General features: G+C 43.1%; 1 long non-coding RNA gene across 1 annotated transcript; it reads left to right on the forward strand.

Moving 5' to 3' along the window:
- The first annotated feature begins 1,732 nt into the window (after positions 1-1,732).
- Positions 1,733-8,562, forward strand: LOC138685568 (uncharacterized). Its single transcript, XR_011324862.1, has 3 exons — positions 1,733-1,869; positions 1,962-2,078; positions 8,385-8,562. It is a non-coding gene; the product is annotated as an uncharacterized lncRNA (long non-coding RNA).
- Positions 8,563-9,756: the final 1,194 nt, after the last annotated feature.

Genomic DNA, 9,756 nt, shown 5'->3' on the forward strand with positions numbered 1-9,756 from the left:
ACAAATGCTCCCTGCCTCCCAGCTCAGGGGAGGTGTGGGGAGGGAAGAACCTCAGCAAAGCGGCTGTCACCCTTCGGCAGAAGGAAAGAGGAGTGCAGTCCGTCCCCGCTAGCCCCTGGGTGACATTTGACTGGGGATAAAGTCCCCGAGGTGAAGAGTCAAGAAAGTCGGGTATGTCGCTCCTAGTAGGAAAGTTAACTTCGTATGCTCTCCCTGCTGCCCCGTTGAAATGAAGGTTGTTTTTCCCTTTAGTCCAAAAGGCTGAAGTGATATTCTATTGCCTGGGGGAATTGGGGGGGGCTTCCTTTTGTGCCCATTAATCTCCTTTCACATTTTGAGGTTGTAGCCCCGCAGTTGAAGAAGAGGCTAGATGTACATCCATCAGGTCTAGATTTTGGTTAAAAGTGAAGTTAAATCCAAACAGTAAATTAAGGGTTTAAGTCCTGGATTTGTCACTGAAGAAAATCTGACAAGCTATATCCACGTTTTCCACTGGATCTGAACCAGTAAAGCCGATCCTGCTGTTTACCTCCCCACTCCCGGGGTCAAGGCCAGGAAAGTGTGTCTTTACGAATTAAAGTTATCCACTCTCTGCAAGTTCTGCTCCTATTTTTGACCTATTTTCAATAGGGAAAGATTATGACTTCGTTTTTATCTATCTGAAGACACTCTTAGGAAATGCAAAGCACCACAACAGCACTTGCAGCTTCAGATAGCCATGGAAACAGGAGGCTGGGAGCAAGCGAGAAATGTGCCAGGGTAGCAGCCGAGATCTTTGATTTCTCTTTCTGTGCTTGTTTTCTTGCTTAACAGGTTCAGGAACAGATTCTGGCTGGATCTTAGTGCTTCAAGAATTATGCATTTATAAACAGAGAAAAAATATTAAAAATATACACGTGAAATCTGTGCTATGTCTGGTGAAAAAAGTAATGGCAACCTCCTTTACTAATGATAAGAATGATCCCAAATACTCCTTTTTACGTCAGTTGTTGATGTTTATGCAATTTGAAGATGCTCAGATACTACAGTAAGATAAGCAGTTCATTGCAAAATACCATTGATGCAAAATATGTGTCGATGGTCTATCTACGTGTCGATGGTCTATCTACATGTCTCAGTGCAAACTCTATCTCCCTTTTATATGAACAATATGCAGCTATGTTTTCATACTGCAACATCCCACACAACAGCATTCTGATTTCCAGTGATGAATTTTTCTTTGAGTCCCATTTTTATTTTTAAAATTTTAATTTTTTTTCAGAGTCAATGTTGCCTTAACATTTAACATTTTACTGATATTTATTTCATTGATGCTTGCCCTATAGTGTGACATATTTACTCAAAAAGTGAATATCATTAAAGGTCTTATAAATTCCTGGCTATAAAAAATGGGATTTTTGAAAGTGGTCTTGAGAATTTTGTACCTATGATAAAACTGTGCTAGACAGATTGTTACAATAAGTCCTGGAAATCTGACTAATGGAAAAAAAAATACAAAGATGACTTGCACCTCACAGTTTTTTTACAAACTGCAGAATGAGGATAAATGTAGAGTATTTTCCGGCCTCATATGCAAAATGACTCAAAGGTCATGATTCTAATTCTTTCCTAGCACAGGCAATTAATGACAATTTCCTTTGTAACCCAGCATAGCGATTGTTGAATCGCACCTTATTTCCTTCACACTTTGCATATTCTGTCTCCCTCCCATCCGAGGCCAGGAACAGAAGAGCGCTCAGAGGACCCCAACCACTGTGCTCGTGTCGGCGTGGCTGATGGCAGGCAGCACCCACCCAGCAGCTTGGCAAGGTGCGAACCATCCCGCGGGTGCTGCGCCCACAAACCTCGTCCCTTCCGATGTGTGCCGAGGTACTCGTTGCTCCCGAGAATCTTTTGTGAGGCTCCGGTCCTACCGTGATGGCTTTGGCTCCTTCTGCTTTTCACCCTTTTTTTTAACCTAGGGCAAGCCTGTTCACACCTGGGACCCAATGTATGTCCACAGAGAGAGAAAATGGGGAAAACGCAGCAAGAACAGGCACTTCGGCAAGCTTCAATGATTTAGACGTGGAAGTCCCCAGGTAATGAGGAGCATCCTGTGACAGGGCTGCTGCCCTGGCTGCCGTGATACATGGCAGGGCTGCATGCTTTTGCTTCCCGGGGATGCAGCAGTGGTATAGAAAAAGGACAGGCTTGTGCGCTTTTTCCTCCAAGACGTGCACTGATAGAAAGCTATGGAGGATCCTTAAATTAGTCCTAGCCCAAAACATAAAGAGGCAGGTAGTCTAATGCTGCATTTAAAGCTCTGGTGATTTTTTTTCCAGGACTGGGAACATAAAGCTTTTTTTCAGTTTACTCTGAAACTTCTGAGAAGCTGCAAATATTGGCTGATATTAGCTGATATTTCTCGAATATATATTAGGTGTATTTCCACGCAGTTTGTTCATGAAGGGAATACAAACCCTCTACAGCTATGGAGAAAGAAATGGTGGTGAGGTTTTTGAACTATTTGTCCATTGTTTCTGAAGTATTCATCTCCCTCAGTGCCTGGGCCAATTCTTCTGCCATGGCTGCAGATATAAATCTCCAGTGTCATTGGAGTTAGACTGGTGTATAAAAGCAGCCAGAAGTGAGAGGAAATAAAGCCTGTTCACTGGAGCTGAAATTGAGTCTCTTTCTTTCTCCTTAATTCTATATTTGTAATCTCAATTTTTAAATTCAGTGCAACAGAGCACATTACAGAAGGGTCATGAAAAGATATTTTATGATCTTCGAATGATAAGTAATGAAATAGAGAAAATTACACCTAGAAAAGAGGCTCTTAGGCTGGAACAGGCAGTTCTTGGTTCCCTTTCCAGTAGTCATCTCATTTCATGACTTGGGCATCAATTTATAAAATTCATAGCAGCATTTTAGTATAGATGGCAAGACCATTTAAAAAAAAATTTTAGAGCATATAGGGATCTCTAAAAGTAGAAGTATTTTCCTGGTATGAAAAGGAGAGACCTTGTACCTTGTAAGATTTCTGTTTGCATGTAGGCAGTTGCTATGCTGTGTTCTTCGCTGTGGAGCGGAGCCAGGGCCGGTGATGCTGGGAGGCCTTGTGGAAAGCACGACAGTAGAAAAAGGCCATGCACTGCCCGTGACTCAGCTTGTCTTCCTGCTCTAAGTGTCCTCTTGCTACAGTCACACTGTTAAATTTTTCATTATTCATAGCAAGAGACATCCGAGATTACCAAAAGAAATACAAAAAAAGTAGATTTTTGATCCAAAAAATCAGATACTCTTAAAAAGATTAGGAATAACAGCAGTCTATTAATAATGGAGAAAGAGAACAGTTATTTTACAGATGAATTCCCGGTCTCTCTGAGAGAATAAATGTTACCCACTGTACATCTTTATTGCTCAAGCCATAAAACTAGGATAATTTCATAATACTTCAACTAATAAATATTAGTCTTTCCCTCAGGAAATGTTAAGTAGTACCCTGAAAATAATAAAGGCAGTTAAAAAAAGTCACGTAACCCAAATCACCTGTGCTTAACTTGACCATGCTGTCTCTGGAGGCTTTGTCACAGCCAGTCTTCTTTTCTTGATGAGCATTTTCCCTGCTTAGATAAGGAGCTTCGTGGGTGGGTATCTTCTTGTCATTCCAACCTGATCACACACGATTACCTAGAGCCAAGGTGCATCCACCGCTGAGCAATGTGGACATCTGCTCCGGTGGTGGCAGAAAGCCTGGCTGAGACTCCAGCACCGGGGCTTTGCATACAGTTCATGTCCCAGAGCTCACCCAACAGCCTCAGGGGAGGGGTGTGCTCGATGCTCGGTGGTGGATTTGGTTCCTGAGGTAGTCCTGCAGTGTGTAGGAGCTGCCACCCCAGGGCAAACATCATTTCTCATGAGTTGAGCAGTACCAGAGGTGCACTGCAGAGTTTATGCACTGGTTAAGTATGATAGAGGCTATGTACAGACCTGAGTGAGATGTGCAAAATTTACAGCATTCAGTAACAGATGGCCACTTGAAAGATTTATAAAGCCTCCCCCAGCCTTGAGAAGAGAATCTGAAATGCACTTACTCTGTTTGGCTGACAAGAAGTTCTTGGTCCCTGCAGGTTATGGCTTCATTTTCTGGGAAAAGGACTGTCTCCTTCTTGCCCCTACTAAGAAATAGTACTGAGTCGGAGCTAACTTCACTTGTCATATAGCTTGTGATAGCCTTCTTGATTTCTTCTGGCTCCTTTGAATCTTTCCTGTCCCGTTCCTATTACTATTTCTCTCTGCTCTCCAGGGGATTGTTTCATGTTCCCTCCAGCTCCTATGCAGGGTGTCCCTCTGCACTTTCTGTCTGCATCATACTCTCCAGAAACGTTCCTGCAGACAAAGAATTGTCTTGGTTGTGTGGATGGGCAGAAGGGTTTGTATATTAGACAGGTGAGGGCATATGACCTAGAAATGTGATTCTCTGTCCCAGATCTAGACTGTCTTCCTGTTGTCCAGTTTTGGATTTTCCACTGCCAATCCAAGCTCAATATTTTAAAAGAAAATTTATTAGGTCTCTTCCTAACTCCTCTCCACCACTACTTTCTCTCTTGCTTTCAGCAATTCCATCATCCTGCTTGTCACTTAGCCTTGTTACCTGGGTGTTACCTGAATTCTCTCTTGGTTCTCACATCAAGACTATGCAAGACTCTTCCACGCAACATATCAAAGATATAGTGTTTCTTATCCATCCATGCAACGGAAAGTCTTGTCCAGGCTCTAAGCTCTCACCTCACATCTCAAGCAAAAGCAACCTTTCTAACTCTCATCCACCCAGAATAATGCTGTGCATCTGATTTTCCCAACCTGCCACATTAACAATAGCACCCTTATCTTTGTAAGTCCACGTTAACCCTGTAGTGTGCCAACATCTGCTTTCTTCTCAGGGTCTCCTTCTGTGTTTTATCACTTCCCATCATCTAAAAAAGTAAACAGTCTTCTGATTGGCCCCAATACTAATCTCTGTCACCATCCTCTCACCTTTCCAAACAAATGTTTTACTTTTTTGCCTAGTCTAGTGCTTGGAAAAGACTACCCTGCAAAGGAACTTTGTTATTCCCCTTCAGATCCTACTTCAACATTCTTCTTGGTGCAATACCTAAAAAAGTTGACAAGTACACTGCTCGTGTGCTTGTACCAGTGCCAACGCTGATTAATATTGTCTCCTGAAGTCCTTCTGCATCTCCACATACCTGCATTCATTTGCTCTCTCATCTTAAATTGTAGATCCAATGGGTTAGAAATTATGGCTTTTTTCTGTGTTTGTCCCATACTGCAATGTGTGCTCAGAAAGTAATTGACCCTCGTGTCAGCATCTTATCAATGCAATTCTAAAAAGGTCACTTTCAGTCCATCCCTTATCTCCAGGATACTTGTTGAAATTAATAGCAGAGCAGGACAACTACTAAAGCAAGAACAGAAAATGGAGTTGGAGTTCTACAGTGCTGCCTCAGATGGTGTTAAAGAACAAAAGACATTCAATTAATTTTCCTACTGTGAACTAAGATAGGTGTACCTAGGCCAGCACTAGAAGTTAATTCTCCAATCAGTCTTAAAAGCTTCCTACGATACCACCTACCCCAATGAGGATATTCTACAATACAGTGCTGTACTATTGTCCCTTTGTTTCTATTAATATCACATTTGATTCTCTCTTTCTACAAATTAAGCCAACAGCAACTTTTCCTGTCTCCTTCAACTGGCAAAACAATTAATTTGATTGTGGTTTTTGCAAAGGACTTTTTTTTTATATGTATTTGAAAATGGCCTTTGTTCTCACTAAAACCAAAAGATTTTTTCCAATCTTGCTTTATAGGTTACATTCTGCAGTTCTCTAATCTTTATTGTTTCTTTCTTCTGGGCTGTTTTCCTCTTTCGCTAAATTTGCTGTCCAGAGCGGGACACAGTAGTTCATCAGTGACCTAACCAGTACCAAGTAAATGAGAGCAACTACTTCCTGTAATAACTTATATTAATGCATCTGGGAATGTCATCAGCCATTTTTAAGGCAGGATCATATTGCTAATTTATATTCAGCTCACAGTATACAATGCCCCCAGGGCCTCTTCGGCAGAGTTGCTGCTTCACCAGTTATTCCTCATTTTGTATTTGTGCATTTGATTTCTCCTTGCTAAGTGTATCACTTTGCACTTGTCTTTATTGAATTTCATCTTATTGATTTCAGTTCCTTCAATTTATCAAGATCATTTTGAATTCTTACCCTGTCCTTCGGGGTGCTTACAACCCCTGCTATCTTGGTAGCATGCTCAGATTTTATAAGCATACAGTCTATTTTATCATGCAGGCGATCACTGAAAATATGTTGTAGACTCATATTCAGGACTGACCCCACTGAAAATGCCCTCCCATATTAACAGTGGAACATCCATAACTACTCTTTCAGGAGTGTTTTTCAACTCACCCTGTATCCATTTTAAAACACTATTATCTTGACCATGTTTTCCCATATTCTTATGAAAATATTGTGCTCTGTTAGTGCAAACCAATCCAAGGAAATCACAACTCACCTTCACAGCACCAGAAAAGCTACAAAGAGAACAGAGCGGTGAATCCCATGGCTGCCACGCTCGGTACCCTGCTCTGCAAAGATGCATCCCAAGAGTGACGTTGCTGCAACCCAAAGGCGCTTGGGCTGGTCCTCTCTCTGCTGTGACACGGGTGTACCCGCAGCATCGCAGCCCTGGCCTCGCTGCAGAAGGGGAGCTGCTTTCCTGGCTGCTGGTTGTGACTCAGTTTACTTTTTCTGCGGGCTGCCTGCTTCAGCTAGGAACATGCAGGATGGGATGGAGTCAGGGCTTTCCTTATTCATCACCCCTTTATAGCATTTCTTCTCCCATGTACCTGCTATGGGTGAGGTACCCGATACACTTGCCTGACCCTCAGGGACCTTATGGCCCGATGAGGGGATCCAGCCTGCAACAGCATAGACCAGAATGTGGAGGAAAACATCTCTCAATATTTCTATAGCTAACATATTTTGATATTGCATACATCCACAAACAAAGGCTCTCTGGCTCTCTGTACGGCAGAGTTCAATAGGGCTTCTGCTGAAAAGGCACTGGAATAGCTTTTGAGCAAGGGTCTAAAAACTCTGTCTACCTCCTAGAAAGAAAAAAAAGTTGTAACATATAATCGGACAGAAAAAAAAAAAAAAAGCAATGTCCATTTGCACGTGATGCAAAATTTCAGAAAAAAACATCCCAGTTTAACTGGGATGATTTAGAAAAAAAGGAAAGGTCAGGAAATAGTCAGAAGCTGTACTCTGTTGCAGCCTGTTGGGAAGACTGAAGGAGTAATTAAGCTATCAGGCAGATAGGTTGACTAGAACATTAAAAATTTAAAGAAGTTATATTGAAATTAATGCATTTCTGAGATTCCATGCAAAAATCCAGCTTTGTGGGAGGGATGACAGAAAATGTCTACCTTCTTGATTAGATGTAAAATAGAAATAATCCAGATATTAAACTAAGTGAGCTTTAAGAGTTGTAAATAAGTATTTTGCAACTAAAACTAATAACTTCTGAAAACATGCACAGTCACATTATAATACGTGTGCTTTTAAAGGGAGGTGGAGAGTTAGGCAAGGGTAAGTAGAAGGAAACTCCTTGACATTTCGCACAGCCACAGAAATGGCCACGAGAAAACCCTCGAGCAGATTTGTAGAAAGTAGGTCTGTCAGGGCCCGGGAGGTCATCCGGAGTATCCCCTGCCCCTGGGCAGGATCTCTACCAAAACCTGTTCTGAGAAGTTAGCCTGACCTCTTCCCAAACCCCTCCCATGGTGGGGTCTCTTTGGGATCCCCCAGCAATCGACTGCTATGCTTCACCAACTCTAATGTAGAGTTTTTCCTAAGGAACATCCAAAACTTTCCTCTCTGTAATTTTAGCCTACTACTTTCAGTCCCAGCAGACATGAAGAGCAATTTGGGCTGGATACAGCCGCCAGCCCCTCCGGTAGCATCGGTGCTGTGCCTTCCACAGGCACGCTGTCAGGAGGAGCGCTGAGCGTGGAGCAGGGAGAAAACATGCCATCACAGGGGCACAGAGCTCGCTAGATCGGTGAAAAACGCTGCAGATGCTCCTATTCTGGACCACCCCAGTCCCAAAAGCTGAAGCTAATTTAATGACATGGGAACAAAACTGCCTCTATTCCCGTCAAAATAAGGATGCTATAGTACAGGGGTAGTCTGAGCTTTTTTTCGTGTGGGATGTTAAATCTCATTTTTCAATGTCTTGTCATTGATCCTTTCTCTTGTTATTTCACCATGGTAACATTTTGGCCCCATTACTGAGCATGCAATTAAGATTTCTGATTTCTAATTTCAGACTGCAGATGTACTGATGGCTATGAAGCACCCACGCCTGAGATGTAGTATGTGTGCTACACAGGCAGAAACTCTGCAGCAGGAACGTATACTTGCTTCCTCGGCCATTACACTGCCACGGTAATATTTTCCTCAAACCACGGATCAGCCAGAAGACGGGTGGAAGGCAGTGAGGCAAGGAAGAGTGGGGGTGGGTTAGGGTTAGGGTTAGGGTAGGGGTAAGTCAGAACGGTGAGCAAGGACGGGAGAGTGGCAGAGTGTCCGGAGAGTGCAGAGCAGAGACGGAGCAAGACAAAAGAGTGGGACGTGGGATGGAGTCTACTGGGAACACAGCAAGGTGGAGAGGAGACGGTGAGGGCAAGGTAAGAAAAGCCTCCATGCGAGTGATGGAGAAAAGGTGGCATGGGAGATTGGGTAAAGAGGAGAAGCTGAGGGAGCAAGCAGTTTGGGCTGAGGGAGGCTGTCAGGTAAGGGAACAGAGCACGGAGGTGAAGCGTGACAGCCTTCTCCTCCCAGCTGTAAGCAGAAATTAAACGCTACCAACATCTGAGTCACCAGTATCTGCTTAGGCATCTGACTTTTCAGCCTGAGATAATTGGAGATGATGGTGGCAGGCTTCCTCAAATATTACTACACTTATGAAATATCACCCTTTGCAATTTAAAAATCAGCCACACATCTTGAGGGACAAGCGTTTGCAAGATATGAGGTTGGCAATAAGACTGTTGGCAGAGAAAGCATTTTCTCCCTGCTTGAATTCTCCGTTTTCTTAAAAAAAAAACAACAAACCATAATGGAAAATGTAATAAAATGTACCAAAATGCATGAAACCTAATCACATAGCTACTTATTTGTATTCAGCAACCAAATCCTTCTGAGGGAGCGGTTATTAAGTGCACAGAATCCCATAATGCTCTTTAAATATCATGTGCAGAAGAAGCAGCAGAGCACAGGGGAAGTGAAACTGCTGTCTCACGGCTCTCTCTTGGTTTATCAAGCCAGTGCCCAGTGCAGACTGGGGCTGTGGTGTTTGAATTGTGCCCGTGGATCCTACGCAGCGGGAGAGTGCCTTCTTGCTATCCTCAGTGTCCGTGGGGGAAGACAAGCAGACACCAGTCAGTTCTAGGGGAAGTCTGGCTTGGCGATAGTGTGGCCACTTTCGGGCTACACTTTGGGAAGCAGTTTATTAACAATTCAGTCTCACCGTAGTGGGATCACTGAGGGATAGGGAAGGCTGTAGGCAGAAAAAGGAAAGGGGGGGGAAAGACAACAGAAAAAAGAAAGCAAACCCCCACCTTTTTTTCTTTTTTTCCATACCAAAACTCAGGTCCTTTTAGTTCGGAAAGGAAAGGAGCAGAGGACCTATGGGATCA

The sequence above is a fragment of the Haliaeetus albicilla genome, chromosome 6 (assembly GCF_947461875.1).
Source record: "Haliaeetus albicilla chromosome 6, bHalAlb1.1, whole genome shotgun sequence".
Classification (NCBI taxonomy): domain Eukaryota; kingdom Metazoa; phylum Chordata; class Aves; order Accipitriformes; family Accipitridae; genus Haliaeetus; species Haliaeetus albicilla.